Source organism: Rhinolophus ferrumequinum, chromosome 6 (assembly GCF_004115265.2).
Source record: "Rhinolophus ferrumequinum isolate MPI-CBG mRhiFer1 chromosome 6, mRhiFer1_v1.p, whole genome shotgun sequence".
Classification (NCBI taxonomy): domain Eukaryota; kingdom Metazoa; phylum Chordata; class Mammalia; order Chiroptera; family Rhinolophidae; genus Rhinolophus; species Rhinolophus ferrumequinum.
The window spans coordinates 96,374,470-96,392,484 of NC_046289.1; the positions used below are offsets into that span (position 1 = coordinate 96,374,470).

General features: G+C 47.5%; 1 protein-coding gene across 1 annotated transcript in view; it reads left to right on the plus strand.

The window, feature by feature from the left end:
• Positions 1 to 595: 595 nt before the first annotated feature.
• THSD4 (thrombospondin type 1 domain containing 4) overlaps positions 596 to 18,015 on the plus strand; it is a 585,321-nt gene continuing 567,901 nt past the window's right edge. The window contains exon 1 of the mRNA XM_033109294.1: positions 596 to 720. The gene's annotated coding sequence lies outside the window, so the exon portion shown is untranslated. The remainder of the gene's footprint in view (positions 721 to 18,015) is intronic.

Sequence of the window (18,015 nt, forward strand, 5' to 3'; positions counted from 1 at the left end):
TCTCTGCTCTGGCTCACCGCACAATTTTTCTTGCTGGCTCCCTGCTTCAGCCTCAGCCCCATCCTGTCACAGCCAGAAAGGTAGTTCCAGAAGGCGAGGAGGCCCATGTCCTCCTGTGCTTCAGTCTTTCAGTGATTCCCACAAACCTCAGGGTAAGATTCACGCGGAATTCAAGGCCTTCTACCATTTGGCCCTAGCTTACCTCCTGGTCCTGCCTCTCACTTGGCCAGGCCTGGCCCGCCCAGACCACTCTTCATTCCACTCTTGCCACCGTCCTGCCTTCCTTGCCTCTGTCTGGACTGTCCTATCTACAGGCTGGTACCCAGAGATCAGCCTCTCTCATCCTTTAAGGGGCCCCTCTGGAATCTCAGGTGTGGATTGTGAGGGCCGGTCCTTCCCGAGGCGGCCGCCAGGGGGCGGCAGGAGCGACTCCAGATGACAGCAGGAGGCCGCGAGTGGGGGAGGGAGGAGGGACGGAGGGAGCGCGGGTCCCGGCTCTCCGGATCCCAAACTCCGAGCCAGAGCTTTCCGCGCGCGCCCGAGCCGCTGGCCGCCCGCGCAGCCGGACACGGAACCGGGGCTCCGCGGGAGCCGGTGCAGGGAGGGCGCGGGGCGGCGGCGGCCGTCCATGCGGCGGGCTCGGGCTGCCCGGCTCCGGGAACCACGCGGGGCGAGGTGAGGCGAGGCGGCCGCCGGCCGCTCCAGGACGCGGACCGCCAGGTGAGCAGAGCCACCCGCGCCCCGCGCCCCCTGCTCTCTGCCTGCGCGACCCCGACCTGGCCCGGCCCCTGCCGCCTCTCTGGCTCCGTCTGGACCGCGGGCGGGCGGCGGGCGGGCGGGCGCAGTGGGTGTGTCCGGGGCGCCGCGGGGCTGCGCCCGCACGGGGCTCGGGGAGCCAGCCGCGCCTGGTCCGTGCGACGGCTGCGCGTCCTTCCCTCTCTTCCCTTCCTGGAGGATTTGTTCTGTTCCGCCGGCGCCCACACTCACCCCTCCGCCCTCCAACTCTGAAACTCTAGGGACCGTCATCCTCGGCCGTCCTGGAGTCGCGGCCCGCGCTCTCTGGGTCTCGGGAGAGGGGACCGGCGAGTCCCCAGCCAGCCCGTGCGCCCCCAGCCCAGCCTCGCCTCCCTCCAGCTCCGGGCTGGAGGGCCAGCTGGTCAGCTCTCGGTCGGCGCGCCTCGAGCCCCCAGCCTGGGGCCTCGGCCACTCTGTTTTCTAGAAAGCCTCAAATCCGTGTGTGTGTCTCAGCTAAGCCGCGGCGACCCAGTGCCTGTGGGAGCCGGAGTGGATGAGTTGTTTCCGCCAACTCTGGACACTTGCCTGAGTGCAGCCCAAGTACCTGCAGTCCCTTGGCGCACTCAGAGAATTAGCTTTTACAGAGCTAGCTCACCTCGGGGCTTTAGGGATCTGTGAGTTAGTATTTTTTACTTTGAAATAACATCAGCCCTAACTTGGGAAGGGGCTTTCAGATTGTTCTCAGGCCCACTTAGCATCTGGAATTTGTGGGGCTGGTGTTTCCGAAGCAGCCCACACTCAGCCCCGCGCCCCACAGCCTCCACTCCTGCTATTAAATGTGCATAGTACTTGCGTCTCTTCCCGTCTCCTTTGTGACCCCACCACGCGTGTTTCACCCCTTTGCAGGCATTAAGTGAATCTGAAGTCTTGGACCTGAGTAGCTGAGCGATCATGGAATGCCTTTTGGGATTAGGAGTAAGAGAAATAGAGACCCAGGAGAGGTCTAAGGAATTATCTTGTCCAACTGTAGCTCCACAGCAGAAGGCACCTGGACACTGAATAGTCTAAAGATCTTTTTCAGAGATCACACAGCACTTAAAACCTGCATAACCTGCACGTGTCTTCTACTTCATTGATGAAGGTGATGAAGTGGTTGGGATTTATAGGATCTTACTGGGTCTCAATATACAAAGAAGCAAACATTTAAAAAATGTGCTTTAAATCGAGTACCCCTCAATTCCTATAGATTTTTGTTGGCACCATAGTTGAATTCCTTTAGAAAACAAAATCCTCCCCCTGGAGTTAATGCAAGGAAGCAGACGGGAGTCCTGGGACTTTCCTATAAACCTTTGCAGGGCTGGAGCAGGGGTTTCCCAGAGGTCCTGGCCTGGGAAATGAGAGTGGGTGATCAGAAGACTGGAGCACTTACTGTATAAGCCGGGCATCAGGCAGGCCTCTTGTAGGGAGGGCTGATGGCTTGAGCTCATGTGATCTGCATGCCCAGCCCTGAGCAGGGCACCAGGTTGGTCTTATATCCATCTCAGGCTCCCCTGCCATGAAGAAAAGTTTCTAACTGACTTTTAGGAAAATACAATAAAATACAACCCAGAGTTGGGGAACAAGAGCAGGGTTGGAAATTCTGATTTGGAGGTGTTGTGGGTTTTGTTTTTGTTTTGCCTAGAAATGCTTGTTGTGATCACAATCAATTATCCTCGAGAGAGGCCAGGTGTTGCCTCTCTCCTTCTCAGGCCCCCACATTTCTCTTGTGGCACCCCCTTTCTCCCAGTTGTCCAGGAATCTCGATGTTTGAGCACCCCTATTGCCCCATGCCATTACCCGTATTTGTAGCTTCTTACCAAATCCCTTCCACATTCTTTTGTGATATCACAGAAAATTATTTTCTATTTCCATTCCCTCTGCCCCCACCCTGTGTCCAAATGACAGTAATAATCTCCCCTCTTGACTCCTCGCCATGAGTCTCTTTCTTCATTTTAATCCATCTTTGTTCATGCTGACAGATTAATATTCCTAAAATTCTGATTTCACCACTTCATTCCTCTTAAGAAATCACAATGGCTCCCCACTATTCACTTCTATTTCATTTGTCTCCGGTAGATTTTTTGAGCATCTGCTGTGTGCCAGGGACTGTTGCTATGTGCTGGGGCTTAAAGGAAGAACAAGACAATATCCTTGCCCTCAATTTGTTGACAGGCTAGCAGATGATTAATGGCCACCTGGGAAATAAAGAGACATAAAGAAATAACCACAAAACAATGTAAAATATCGGGGGGGTGCAAAGCTTCAGGAGCCACAGATGAGGGAGACATTTTTTCTGCATGGGAAGAGCTAAGAAAGTTCCAGCTGGGCTTTGAAGTATGAGGAAGAGTCCAAGGAGATGGGAAAGGCTGGAAGGAGGGAGGGCATGCCAGGTAGAGGGAAGAGCTTGAGCAAAGACCTAGAGATGTGACTGTGCTGTTATGGGTAGGGTTGATCCAAGGTCATTCTTCACCTGGGCATTTAAAACTTGTCTTAATCCCAGTCTGCTTTATTGACCCAAGAATACCCCGATTTTTCTCTCCTAAAACTCTTCGCTCCACTTACCCATTCTCTTTATTGTGGTCTTGTGTGCCCCCCACCCACAGCTCAGAAATGCAGATTTCCATTCCATTAATTTCAAGTTTGCCGGGAAGTGCATCCCAGCCTTCTTGCATACATAGCCCTCTTCCCTGGACCCACCTTCTGTGCTGTCCTGCATTCTTTGCCCTGACTCTGTATTCAGCCTCGACATGTCCTAGTGGGCAAGCCTCCTGGCCTCTCCTCTTGGGGCCCCTCCAAGGCGGGCAGCATAGTACCCACTTGTTACCAGGACCAGCAAACTTGAAAACATGACTTGACTGGGTTTGGCCTCGCATCCCACTTTTCCCATCTTTCCCCTCTTTCCTCCCCATTTCCTACCTTGTAGCTTTCTTTTTGTGTGTGATTGTGTTATTTATTTGTGTATGTGTGGATGTAAAGGTTTCATGTGTCGATTGACTGCCTTCTCTGGGAAAATAATGGATTAGAACTATTACAGGCTGACGCGGGGGCGGGGGGCTTCAGTGGGAGGCTCTTGCTTTATTCTGACTCTGGCTCCCTTTCAGGAACTGCGCCCCTTGCCCCCCTTCAGGACCTGTGCACTGATGCGGAGACACCCCGCATGTCCCCGGCCTGTTTTGCCCTTTCTTTCCCCAATCCACCAAACCCAACTTCTCTGGTTTCTGGAGCCTCGCTGGCCTGATGAACTGACTGATTCAGGTCCTGTTTACTGAGCACTGCTGTGTGCTGTGCTTGGTGCTTGAATCCTCCCAGCACCCTATGATAGAGACATTATCACCCACATTTTAGAAGGAAGAAGACTCTGGGTCACTTGCCTGAAGCTAATAGCTCAGGTTTTGAACCTAAATCTAGAATCCAGCTCTATGAGTCTGGTGCTCTTTCCACTATATCATTCTTTCCTGAAAGGGTTGTCTTTGGAACATCTGAATCAGAGTTCAGATCTGGTGAAAAAAGAGACAAAAAAACCAAACGGATTCCAGGGTGGAGGCAGAGCCCAGGAGTTTGCATTTTTAAGACGGTCTCAGGTGATTCTGTGGCAGGCTCAGGTCTGAGAACCACTGCCCTAGGCTGCCTTCACAAGGAGGTGCTAGTGACAGGTAGCGAGTTACTAAGCTGGTTCATCCCAGGTAACATTTCTTTTCTAACGGAGGCCGGCCGTCGCTTGGACTCTGAGCATGCCCAGAGGAGCACCCTGGCCCAGGCTGGGTGGAGAACTCTCTTTTGGTCAAAGGGATCTTCCGTTTGGTCCTGAAAGCATACTCCTCACCCCCAGCCCTCCCCACAGAGGCATGGAAGCCCTGCCCCCTTCAGGCTCCCTGGGAACTTCTTTCTGGGCCTGAGCAAGTGCTGAGAGAGAAGGATCAGGGTGAGTTGGTTCTGGAGCCCCAGATTTCCTGGGGTAAGAAATGGGCCGCGACTCCCCAAATAGGGCTAAATGTGTCTTGCCAGCCACTTCCTCCCTGGCCTGGTGAGTTGCACTTCCTTCCCCAGAATGGGGTTTGGATATTGACACATTTCCCTCATTCCAGAAGCCTTTATTTTGCCCCTCTCCGATCCCCAGCCTCAGTTTCCCCATCCGTAACAAAGGGATGGCCAAAGCCTGGCGGGCGGTGTGGGGATGCAGGGCTCCGTGTCATCCTCGTCCCATCCCTTATCCACTCTGTACCTGATCGGTGCTGGGCCGACCAGTGGTACTCAACATATGTGCTATAGAAATATATATAATCTCGGGGCCCCGCGGGTCCCGGGGTGTTGTGTCTGAAGGGCTGAATATTGCAACCTTATATTGAAACCCAGCAAATGAACGCCCCTAGCTGTGCAGCAATAATCCTGACTTCTCCATTCAACATCCCCTCCCCCACCCAGCTTCCCTTTAGACTCCTCCAAAAAGGCCCTAAAAAACAAGTAGGCAGCAGTTTTCTTTATTGGTGATTAGTTGTCGTGGGACAGTAGTCTTTTCCTACTTATCTCTTCTTTTTACCTAATCTTTCAACTAAACGTTGTCTTCTCTGAGGCGCTTTGCCGGAGCTGATGGCTTAGGTGGTACCCCGGTAGTGCTCCCCCTTGGCCCCTCTCCTGGTGGGCATGGGCCAGAGGACAGAGGGCCGGGCTGCACTGTGGTGTCTGGTCCCAGGAGGGTGGCACTGGGCGGGTCACAACCTGGGGCCGGCAGAGGCGGACCTGCCCCACCCTCCAGTCAGCTGGCTGGCTGCCAGAGGGCTGGCCAGCAGCGAGGACACAAGTAATGAGTGATTAATGGGTGCCCCATCTAATCTCCTGCCAGGGGAAATGAAGGGCCAGCCATGGGCCGGGGCTCGTCATGACCTGCTCCAGGTGGGTTTGGAATGTACCCAGCTCAGGATGGGGATTAAGGCTTGAAAGACGAGAGGAAATGAGATGTTAACCCCTTAGGCCTGGCCCTCTGAGCCCCGGCAGGGAAATGGCAAGAGAACTATCCGCAGGCGTCTGATGAAAGGGGGGCATGGCCTTTGATTTAAGGCAAGGAGGACTACCAGGGGACTGGGGTGGGATGACAGACCATTTCTTGGACTTACCGTTTTTCTTGGAGGCTCAGTCAAGAGAGATTAATTCCTTATGAAAATGGGTACACAGACCACTAGGAGGCTTTTCTAGCTGCTTCTGTTTGATCATATCAGCAAGTCACAAATTTGTAGTTGCCAAACAGACCTTTCCTCCTGAGATGCAGTGCCTCTGACCGTGTGTCATTTCCAGGAAGACAGAGGAGGGAGTCTGGCACCGGCTGGGCACCTTCTCTGGCAGCAGGGGGTCCGGTCCCTCCCCATCAGGGGGCAGCACTGAGCTGCAGAGGGAGGAGCCTCGGAGCCAGCCCCCTGACGTCAGGCCTTGACGCCCCCATTCTGTGTGTCCCCACACATTTCCTTAACCTCGTGTGCTGTCGTTTTCCCATCTGTGAAATGGGGGTCGTGGGTGAGAGTTATGAGAATGTAAAATGCTTAAAGCCGTCTCAGGAAGTGCCACGCGCATGGTAGCTATCACTTTCTTCTCATTACCCGCCTAAGATCTGAGACGAGATCTTCTCTGGCAAAGAGGATGTGCAGCTTCTCTGCTGCGTCTTCAGACCTGCTTTGGGTGAACAACTACTCTTTGAGTGATGGTGCTTGTTTGACCCTCACGTGCCTCAGGTTGTGCTCCCCCTTGCCCGCCCTGGCCTTCAGCCGCCCCTTTGTTTATTACCCTGCCCGCCTCTGCCTCTGTGCTTGGCAGCCAGACCCGGTGGACTGGGCAGCGACGCCGGCCTGGTCTTCTTGTGGCACGGCCACTTCCACACCAGCTCTGCCCGTTGCCAGCCTCTCTGTGACCTGACAGCCTGAGCAGAGTGGCCGAGGGTCGAGAGGTCAACTGCTTTGAGAGCAAACCCCAGAGCTGTGGAGTCAGCCCTTCCTGCTCTGCGGCTCCTAATAACATTTTAGGGAGAAAGTGTGTGTGTGTGTGTCGGGAGTGGGGGAGGGATGTTTAAAGAGAAAGTCTTTGATTTAGTTTTTTAATATTGTAAAGCTATTGCTGACCTGTGCTTCATTTTTAACCTGTGGAAACTTTTTTATTTTTAACAAAATGCATCATCATTCGACAAAGTGAATTTTTAAAAAGTTTAAAAAAAATGGATGCAAATCGCAGCGGTTTCCTTTTCTGTTTTCTTGGAGCCCCCTTTGCTTCATCCTTGATCGAAGCTAATAATAGTAACACTTATCAATGGTTGAGAGGAGGGCTGGACCCGCCAGTGGACATGAGGCCCTTTGAGACTGTGTGAGCCAGTTTATTGCTGTTAGCGGTGAGCCTTGCCAGTGGAGCCATGCCTTCAAGTTTTGGTCTCATTATAGGATGTGCACTAACATCCTAGCCTCTAATTCCATTTAGTCCATGCCTGTCTTTTCCAGAACAGACAAGTCCCAGGCCCTGCTTGCCTTTGGTGAGGCCCAGGATTTCATTCTGCGTGAAGTTCAGAGAACCCTCTGGCCAGCTAAGGGAGAAGGAACCACTGTTGCAGAGTTCTGTGTCAGGGACTGCATTATGTTATTTAATCCTCTCAACAATCCATGTGAGCTAGACGTTATTCCTATTCTGCAGCTTAGAAATGTGAGGCTCAGAGAGGTTAAGGAACTTACACAGGCTCACACAGCAAGTAGGTGTCAGAATTTTGTTTGAATTCCAGTTCACCTGGCTCCAAAGCGTATGCTCTGTGGAACTAATGAGCCAGTTAGGACCTCAGTCTAATTGTAACCCACTGAAAAATCTCATTGTAATTCACCATTTTAAAGTGTATAATTCAGTGGTGCTTACTTTATTCGCAAAGTTGTGCAACAGTCAACGTTATTTGATTCCAGAATAGTTCATCACGAAAAGAAACTTTGTAGCTATCAGAAGTCCCACCCTACTTCTCCCTCCTCCAGTCCCTGGAAACCACTAATCTCTTTTCTGTTTCTGTGGATTCTGTACTTTTCATATAAATGAACTCATACAATATGTGATCTTTGGTGACTGGCTTCTTTCACTAAGAATAATGTCCTCAAGGCTCACCCGTGTCAAAGCATACATCACTACTTCATTCCTTTGGATTGGTGTGTGACCCACTTTAAAAATAAAAAGTAAGGCTCTTTTGCTTAGGGAAGGGGTGGAGTTACAGCATCAGAACAGATGCAGCTCCAGGGAGTGCCCAGTCTGTACTGTGGACAGATGTGAAAGAACTGAAAGCAGGAGCCAGTGCAGCGGGTGGTGCCCCTGCCTGAGCGTGGAGGTGGAGGCGGTGGGGCCGGCTGGGTCCTCAGTCTGGGAGGAGAAAGGAGGCCCAACCTCTGTCCCAGACACTTGGGTTGCCCTCAGCTCGTGCCCTAGGCTCGTGCCCTCGGCAGAGCCTGTGGAGGTCCATCCTGGAGAGGCAGTGTGGATGCAGTGGCCCCTGCCCCGGAAACATGGCCTGGAGGCTTTGCAGCTATGTCGCCACAGGCTACCTAGTGTGGGTGCTGAGCACACATTTTAGCCCCTGCCTGTCTCCTGCATGGCTTGTAAATCCAGGTGTCAGATGCCACATATTGAGACAGACCTACTGATTGGCTTTTGAAGTTTCCAGATATAATACTTCATTTTTTTCTGATTATAAGGATAAGGCATATTTATTGCAGAAAACTAGGAAATACAGAAAAACACAGAGAAGAAAAATGAAAATCATTCATAATCCGCCACCCATTTTTAATGTGTATCTTTCTAGTGTCTGTCTATCTATGTTTCTATTATCCACACACATGGATACATATGCACTGTTTTATAAAATGGGCATCGTGCTGAACATACTGTTTTGTTCACTACTTTTTTCACTTAACAATAAATACATCATGTATTGTTAACATTTGTTGTTAGATGTATTTGTTGTATAGGGTTACATTTTCCTATGTACTAAATACTCACTGTTCTTCCAAAATATGATTTTATTAATGGCTGCAGGGTATTTTAAAAATATTAATGTTTGTTTGAACAATCCCCTATTTTTGGACATGTTTGTTTTTCAATATGATTTATAAATATAACTGCATCTTTTGTGCGTTTTTTATACTTCTGTTAATGCCTAGTGCTGTTTCTGGGACAGAAGATAAACGTACTCTTAAGGTATTTAATACATATAGTCAAATCGGCCTTCCAGAAAGCCTGTATAATTTACAATCCCACAACTGTGCTCTTTTTTCATTTGAGTTTTACTGTATCTGTAACTACCAAACCAGCTCTCCCTCCCTCCCTCCCTCGCTCCCTCCCTGTCCTTTTCTCCCCTATTTCCTCCTCCCCTTGCTCCTCTTCTTCCTGCCCACCCCGCCTCACATATTTGCATAGTACACTAACAGCTTATATTATTCTGTTTTCTCTTTGGTATTTGCCTGTATTTGAGTTTAAGCATGTGCACAGTTTATCTTTGTCGCATAGTATGATTTTGTATAAACAGTTCCCACCCTCGACCTAGTCAGGGTTCCTGTTTTTAAGCATAATGATGGTTTCCATCATTTTTCTCCATCATGATGCCCCACCCTCTGTTAGCAATCTACGTTGTTTCTAGTTTTTCCTAATCAAAAAATTAGTACTACCAACATGAATGTTCAATTTGCTGTACTTTTTTTTTTTTATCTCACATTCTGTTTTGGCAACTCAGTTTCGGGCCAGGTAATGACCAGGTCAAAAGCAGGAGCCTTTCTAGTAACACAGGTGCTACTCTGGGGCTCATCAGAGAAAAGGCTCCTGGGAGTCCAGGTGAGAGTACCGGGAAACAGAATGGGTGCTGGTTTTCTACCTCTCCTCTCCTTTCCATAGTAGGTACTGTTTCCTCGGGCTCACATGGGGGAACTCAGCACCTCTCCTCACAAGGGACTTCATGAGTTCTGTGCAGGGAGGTTATGTCAGTGTTCATACAGTGTTCACTTGTACACGGAATCGTACAATACATGTTCTTTTGTGACCGGCTTCTGTCGCTCAGGGGAGTGGAGGTCTTGGTGACTTCTGAGATCTGCTCGTATTCTGCAGTGGTTCTTAGGGACATCACTATGCACTCATTCTCTTTCATACCCAGTACCTTCTGAGCCCCTGATAGGCGGCAAGTGCCCTGCATTGTAAATGGTGTGAATTCCTGTCCTGACTTTGTCCCTTATTATTGCCCGTGTGGCTTGAGCGGCTTCACCTCTTTGAGCTTCACTTTCCTCATTTGTGAAGTGGACTAATAGTCACTGTCCGTGCCACAGGAATTAAAGACAGCATAGGTACAGTGTTCATCCCCACAATGAAACAAAGGGCCTACTGTGTGTCTAAATGAACACTGCAGGGTCCATCCAGCTTAAAGATGAAGAAGATGCCGTTCCTGCCTTGGGGGGCTTGGCAGAGAGGATGACCAATTTGATCGCCATTATGCAGCAGGAAGGCTCGGGACCCAGGAGAAGGGCATCAGATGGTGATTGGTGGGAATTCAGAGAGACAGGAGCCCCCACCCCACACCTAACTTGGGGAGAGAGGAAATTGAAGCCTGTTATGTTTTACAGGTGGGCTGCATTCTGGAAGGTCTCGCAGAATTCCGATCTCTTATAATTCAGACTATTTTTCCCCCCTTGGAATAAATGTAAAGAACGTGCAAGTGTGCTTGATACGTTCTCGGAAGGCAGTTTTGCTTTAATGTTTCTTTTCACATGGTTGGGGTGTTATCGCTGACGTTGCACGGTACGTGTGCTCAAATTGCCCACTTATCTCAAAAACATTATTTGGCTTCCTCAGTAGCTCACCCGCTGTTGTTGCTGCCATCATCGTCGTCTCAGTGTGTTTTAATCTGGCACTACCATTTCACAGACAGTCCAGGTCAGGGGTCGGCCCACGTTTGTTTGTAAAGGACTAGACAGTTAGTATTTCGGCTTTGCATGCTCTAGGGTCTTTGTTGCAACCAATCAACTCTGCTTTTTGAGCACAAAAGCAGCCATAGACAACACATAAGTGAACGGGCCAGGCTGTGTGCCAGTAAAATTTTATTTATGGACACTGAATTGGAATTTCATATAATTTTCACATCATAAAATAGTTTTCTTCTTTTGATTTTTGTTCAACCATTTGAAAATGTGACAAAAACAGGCAGTGGGTCTGGTTTGGCCCACTGGCCAGAGTTTGCGGACCCCTAGTCTAAATGATGATAATATTTGAAAATTGTTTTAAATTGTAAAAAGAGTGAATGTTAAAATATCTCAGTAGTCAACAAAACCACTCATAGACGGTCCAGGGCTCATAAAAGTGTAGCTTAGTTCACAAGTTCTATTAAAAGATTGTGGGTGTTTATCAGCCTGGGTGATACCATCATAGACAGTTACTTGAACAAAATTTGTAATTCTTAAGTAGTTATTGTAATGAATTTAACAATTTAAATCATATTATTTTGAAATTTAGGCATCAAATACTTCATTAAATGTCATGATTCCAATTATATACCATAAAATTGTTTATTATTTCATACCATCCACGAGTCTGGCAACTCTGCCTGACTCTCAACAGACTGATGGCCTTTAGTAGGGGTTTGGAACTAGATTCTGGCTGGAATTTTTATTATAAAAGCAGGGGAGGGCATGGAAGGAACACCAAGGCTTGTATCTGGCACACGGTGAATGTGGGATAAACGTTTGTTCCCTCTTTGCCTTTCCTTTCCTCCCCACCCAAAAGTTCTGTATATTTGGTCAGCGCCAAAACTTGCTGAGCCTCTTTGAAATTGTTACTTTGGTTCTTTGCACATGAAGTAAAGTCAGTAACCTTTTAAAATGGAAACAAAAACAAAGGCTGTTAGCAGTTTCCCTTCCCAGGTCATCAGCTTTCCCTTGCTGGAGAATAAGCAGTACTGTGTGTCTGGTGGGGCCAGACGCCAGGTCCCAGGTCCAAGGAAGGTTCCTCCAGTGGGGTGCAGACCCAGCTCTCCAACCAGGAGAGGGATGCTTGGCCGACAGGCTGCCCTGAGCGCGGCAGCTCCTGGGTATATCTTGGTGTCCAGGATTCCAATGGTAGGGAAAGCCAGAATACTCTACATGGAAGACCACCAGCCCCAGAGGTGACTGTGACGCTGTAGCTCTTGGCTCGTGGCTGTGCTTTTGCTGTGTGGAAGGTCTGTTGTGAGTAGACGTGTGTTTGTGTCGTTTAGGGGATGATGGTGCGTAACCAAGTGTGCATTCTGGCCTTGGGGTCTGGCAGGATGTGAAGGGAGGCAGCCACTGCTCTCTGGCGGGTTTGATTTTTCATTACTATAATGGGTTGGAGCTGGCATTCTTTCTGTGCTTCAGGAGCTCCTTGGTTTATAGACAAGAGGTCTTGGAGCCAAAGGCATGGGTGTTGAGTTCAGACTTTGCCACTGTCTTGCCATTTGACTTCCAGTAATCCATTCTTCGTCTCTGGAATCGCTAATTCTTCACTCCAGAATGAATGGTGATAGCCTCCCCCGTTTCTGAGAGCCCGTTTCTCAGTTAAAACTTGTGGGGAGCCTAGACTTTCGCTCCCACCCAGCAGCTCTAAGATGTCCCTCCCCAGGAGTCTTACTGTCACCGGAGGCTCAGGGAGCTGTCCGAGAGAGGGCTCAACCCAGAGCAGTGGTGACCGGGTTCTTGTCTCTGCACAAGAAAGAATTTAAGAGCGAAACGCATGTGGGAAAGCAAACGTGATTTATTGGAAATGAAAATACACACTTGAGAGGAAAGTGTGGATGAATTCAGAGAATGAGCCGCCCTGAGGAAGTCACCATCAGGGGTTCATGTCCCTCCTGGGGTGAGAATTGGTGACGTCCCACTGTCATGGTTCATTCATCTCCTCCCCTTGGTGGGACCCTCCATATCTGCTTTTTCTTCCTTATTTCGTTCCTCCAGAACTGTCATGGTGTCAGATGCATGATGGCAGTCGTAGTAACCTCAATGCAAATGACATTACAATGACATTAAACTTAGCTAAAGGCCAGGTTCCCCCATCTTAGGGATTAGCCTTGCTGGATGAAACTAGTTCTTGTTTTTTCTCCAGCTGCGGGTACTGGATACCGTCACTTGTTGTATAACCACCTTGTACCCTGGAGGGGGTTGTCAGTTTCCTAGGCTCTCTATCCTGCCTCATTACCCGCCCTCCCCCCCAACATCAAGGCCATGCATCCCTTTCTGCTTCCCCCCACCCCACCGGTGGTGCCCGGGAAGGTCACCTGAAGCACAGTAATGAGGCACTTCTATCCGTCCCAGCCAGGTGAGTATCAGTGGAGACCTGCTGAGGAGCCGGAACTCCCACCCCTGCTCAGTGGTAACGATGAGTCCCCCTTTCTCCCTTGGGTGTCAGTGGACGTCAAGTGGGGAACCTGGACCTGTGTCCACACCTGGTCATAATGAGGTGGGGCCTCCCGTTCCCTGTTGCAACAGTGTCAGATTTAAGTAAAATCTAGAGCCTCATAATATAATAAATATCTAAAATGTCCAGATTTCAATGGAAAATCATTCATTATTACCCTAAACCAGGAAGATCTCAAACTGAATGAAAACTGACTGTGAACTGATGCTGACACTGAGATGAGAGAGACCTGAGAAGTATCTAACGAAGATTGTAAAGCAGTCACCGTGACAATGCTTCATTGAATAATTATGCTGGAAAGAAATGAGAAAAAAATAGGAAGTCTCAGCAGGGAAAAGGAAGATACAAGTATAAAGAAGAACCAAATGAACATTTTAGAACTGAAATAAACCATAACTGAAATAAAATCTCACTGGATGGGCTAAACAGAAGAATAGAAACGACAAAGGAAGGAATCAGTGATTCTGATGATACAGCAATAAAAATTACCCAATCTGAACAACAGAGAGAAAATAGACTCGGGAAGAAAAACAAACAAACAAAAACCAACCAAACAAACAAACAAACAGACCCTCAGGGACCAGTAGGACTCACAAAAGATGTAATGTGTCTTTGAAATCCTAGAAGAGAGGAGGATGGGACTGAAACAAAGTTCTTGGTGAACTAATTGTTGGAAACTTCCCAAGGTTAGGAGAGAACACAAACCTACAGATTCAAAAAGCTTAGTGAATTCCAAAGAGGATAAACCCAAATAAATCTATACCAAGATACATCATAGTCAAACTTCTGAAAATAGTTTTGAAAAAGAAGAATAAAACAGGAGGAATCAGTGTACCAGGTTTGAAGACTTACATCGCTACAATAATCAAGACTGTGGAACTGGCAGAGGGTTAGGCACAGAGATTAATGGAACAAAATGGAGAACGCAGAAATATGCCCCTCTGGTTTTTGACAGAGATGCATAGAGAAATCAAAGAAACACTAACTAATTATCTGAATAACGACTTGCATGAGGCTGGTGGAAGATGCAGTGGACAGGAAAGAGGTATGATACAAACTAACAGGGATAATACAAATGAAGAGTTGAGAGTTGGCAAAACTCTGGGCCTAGGGAACATTGGAGGGGGGAATCATGGAAGCCCAGGTAAGCTTTGAGCGTTCTCACTGGAAGGAAGTTGATGGCTACCACCAAAGTAAGAAACCTTGGCAGGTGGAGGACTTGGTGTGGAGCTGGTAACCTGGTCCTTTTATTATTCATTGTGAGCAGGCCATCAGCAGGAGCAAACTAGAAATACAGGAAAACAGTCTGAATGAGAGGGTAGGTCTTGAGATGTTGTTGTTTGAGACCTCAGCATGAGATATAATCAAAGAGGTCAGAGTGTAAGAGTCCTTACCCGGCTTGCATAGCTTGTTGGTGGGGGGTGGGTTATTATTGATATTTTTCTAGTCCTGGTTTGGGTCACAAGGAGACCAACAAGGCAGACAGAAGAGACAGGAAGAGAACAGATTTGCATGGCCGTTGACAATGGAGTTTAATGGATATGGTGACAGTTTTATTCTTGCTAAACCCAATTGCCTTTTATTGTCTCCGTTGACCTCTGAGTGACCTTGACTCCAATGACTTGCCTCTCTTGGCCTCCTTGAAAATGTTTCCTAATTCCTGAGATGGCTGGCTGTTTCAAATTATCATAATCTTTTAATCGTGGCACCAGATTTTGGATTTACCTAATAGCAGCCCGTCACAGAATTGTGTCCAAGAAGTAAGACTAATTTGCTAGGTTTCTGCTTCCTTCTGTAAGGATGTACAAAGCCTTTTGGCATACATCGCACAATAGTGATTACTATAAATCATTGACTAGATTTCTGTCCTTTAAGAAAATAATGACATAACTCAAATGTCAGTGCAGAAGCCCGAAGAGCCGAGCAGGAAAAGTCAAATCCTTTCCCCTGACGTTCAGAAGCAGCAAGGGCAGAGCGTGTGGCTGGTTGATTTATGGTGGCTGCGGCACACCGAGCCAGGAAGCATTCTGGACAGGTAAATGCGTGGGGGCACTGAGGAAACATCCTGGACTCAGGGCCACAGCCGTCCTGCAGTGAACAGGGCCGAGCACAACCTCATGCACAGCATCTCCCCTGACTGGGGCCCAGGCCGTAGCCTCTGTTTGGCACCTGGCATCCTTTCTGGGAGGCTATATTTGATGCAGTGTGTCAGGAGAACTGCGAGGCACTCATTGTAGTGCTAAGGCAAGCCATGGGCCCAACAATCATGTGGGCTTGGGCTCAAATCACGTGGCTACCACTTACTAGCTCTGTAAGCTCGGGTATATTACATCACTACTTGCAGCCTCAGTTTTCTTTTCTGTAAAATGGGGATGTCAGTAGCACCTACCTCTCAGAGATGTCTTGAGAATCAACCAAAACAATGTTCGAAAAGTGCTTAGCGTAGCTTGTCATGTATTACACTCTCAATAAAATTTAAAAACCCCTAGTTCTAGCTTTGCCTTTAATTAGCTGCAAAACTTTATGCCAGTCATTTTATTTCATTGAGTGTGAGTTTATTCACTGGTAAATCATGATTACAAAATAATGAAATTGGGGAGTTGGGTTAGTATCTCCCAGTTTTTTTGTACTTTGTGATTCTGTGATCAGATGTTAATTTGAAAAGTCACAAAGGAAATAATTGATAGTTTAAAGATGTAAAAACTTATTTACGTAAAAATTATAAAAAAAATTGAAAGAAAATCTCAAACTGAAAAAGGGTCCTAGACAAAATAAGAGTTAATATCCTTAATACTAGAAAGAGCTCTTAAAAATCAATCCAAAAACATAATGAGCATTACAGAAACATTGGTAAAAGAAATTGTAAGAAGAGATAGTACATTTGGCTAATAAAATGAAAATTTGTTTGAACTTCACTAGCAATCAAGAGTACATATTAAAATGACTTCCTTATTTTGTTTTTCTTTTTGCCTATTGTGACAAGCACATTGAATGCCCACCTTGTACCAAAAGATTTCCTCCTGCCAATATAGGCAGACAACGTTTTCCACTCTCTTGCAGATAGGGATAGCTATATGACTAAGCTGGGTAATGGAATACGAGTGGTAGCGATTTAAGCTGCCTTTGTGAAGCCATTAGCTAAGTCCTCCATGATTTCTCTTTTCCCTTGTTTGTTCACTGGATGGAAAAAAAAGTAACCAAGGTTTCTGAGGCCCTAGACAATGGTGGAGCTACTAGATGAAAAGAGACTGGGTCCCTCGATGCCTGCATGACTGTATGGATCAGAATGTCCCTGTCAACCCACATCAGACATTGAGCTGAGCAAAAAATACTTTTTGTTGTGTTAAGCCGTTGAAATCCTGGAATGGTTTGTTGCAGCTGTTAGCCTACTCTGACTAATTATCATGTTAGGAAAGATTATAATGCTAGCATTATTAGCAAGTGTGTCTATTTCATCTACTACATGTGGGATTTTAGGAGGATACACTCTTTTTTAAAACAGCTATACGTATGAAGGACCTTAAGTAGTCATACCTTTTGGCTTAGTGATTCTATTTTTGAGAATCTATCATAAAGAACTAAGCAGAGAAGCAGATAAAGACTTTTATACAAAGATGTTCATTGCAGATTCCAACAATAAAGGAACTTATTAGATATGTTATCTGGCTTCCACAGGATGAATTATTATACAGTAATTAAAAATGTTTCTGACTATTACTAGTGAGATGCTTATGATTTAAAGTGAAAAACAGAATGCAAAACTGTATGTGATTTTGTTTACATAGAAATAGTATACGTCACACATGCAGGTAATGGTGTATGAGCCTTCTGCATAGAAAAAGAACAGAAGGAGGAACACCAAAAAATTTCATAGTGGTTACTTTGCATTGTGAGACTATGAGTAATTACAGCTTTCCTCTTTATGTTTTCCCATAGTTTTCAAACATTCCTCAGTAAACATGTGTAATGTTATAGATGGCCTTTCTTTATTTTTTAAAGAATACCACATTAGCTATGTTACACCCAGCCCTGAAGTATTCCCTAGATCTGTTCGGTGGATGAATGCTCATTGTTAGTGCATTTGGCAAACCCTCCTTCCCCAACACGTGTGTATGTGTTTGTGTGTGTGTGTGCACACAGATGTACACAGGTGCTTGCCAGAGTGGCAAGAAGCCACTTGTAGATGGCAGGACCTGGGCCTTGTATCAGAAGAAAGGGACAGTGGACCAGGAGGGTAGCTTAGCCTGAGCCAAAGCTGCGCTTAATCCCGATGGTCACCTGCCTTTCACCAAGGTGGCTGTAGAATATATTGGTTTTAGGAATGAGTTGGATCATCATCTTGAAGAAGGCCTTGGTGGCACATCAGAAACTCTGTGGGTCACATGCAGGGCTCAGCTGTGGTTGTCTGATCTTGTTTCCTTTGGTAACTGCAACGCAGGGATTCCTCAGTGCGCGTGGCAGAGGATGCTGGGGAGAGGCTGAGTCTGAGTGGGGGAAGGCTGGAGTGGGTCTCTGAGAGGCCTTGATTCCGAGGTAGGGGGCCTGCATCCCACCCCAGCTGTTGGTGTGTGGGAGGCTTTAGGAGTGGGGCGGAGAATGTCCTCACTGGTGTTAATTTCAGGAACAATTAGCAGTTACTACTAAGGAGTAAAGTGGCTTTTCACATCCTGGGCACCGTACCTTCAAAACAGCACAATCATCCTTGGAAGGGGAGGCCTCCCCGTGAGATTGAATGGAAGCTCTTTCTGTCATCACAACACCTACTGTGCCCCAGACGCTGCTCTAGGCATCAGGAGTATAAAAAATAAGTCTTTGAGAAGAGGCTTTATCTTTGTA